The 393-nt window shown below is 42.7% G+C and overlaps 1 pseudogene; it reads right to left on the bottom strand.

Annotated features, from left to right (window-relative positions):
- LOC119594850 overlaps positions 1-393 on the bottom strand; it is a 9,373-nt pseudogene that overhangs the window by 7,495 nt on the left and 1,485 nt on the right.

Raw genomic sequence — 393 nt, 5'->3', positions numbered from 1 at the left:
GATATTTTATGAATATTTGGCCTGTATGTTTTTTAGATTGTACAAATCATGGGAGTGATTCCCTTTCTTTTAGTTAAAAACAAGTTTCACAAAAAGCTATGAAGAGACTGAATAATTTTAATTTATTTCGAGAAATGTCATTCAGTTGAAAGGTTTTTCGACGTCAAAGCGCATCTTTCCTTTCCTGAAATTTCCTCTTTCCCTTCCACGTAGCTGTAGGAGTAAAGGGCCCCCTTCTACGCATCTCCCTCCCTTTGCAGTTCTGTACAGCGACCACCCGGTCCAGCGGGCCGAAAGCTGAGAGACGCCCCGTTCCAAAGGGAAAGTTTGTTTGGGCCCTCGAATCATGCCCGCGACTTTCATGGCCCCCATGACAAAATCTCTTTCTTAAAT

This window comes from Penaeus monodon, chromosome 34 (assembly GCF_015228065.2).
Source record: "Penaeus monodon isolate SGIC_2016 chromosome 34, NSTDA_Pmon_1, whole genome shotgun sequence".
Classification (NCBI taxonomy): domain Eukaryota; kingdom Metazoa; phylum Arthropoda; class Malacostraca; order Decapoda; family Penaeidae; genus Penaeus; species Penaeus monodon.
This window is presented reverse-complemented; position numbering and strand designations above follow the sequence as displayed.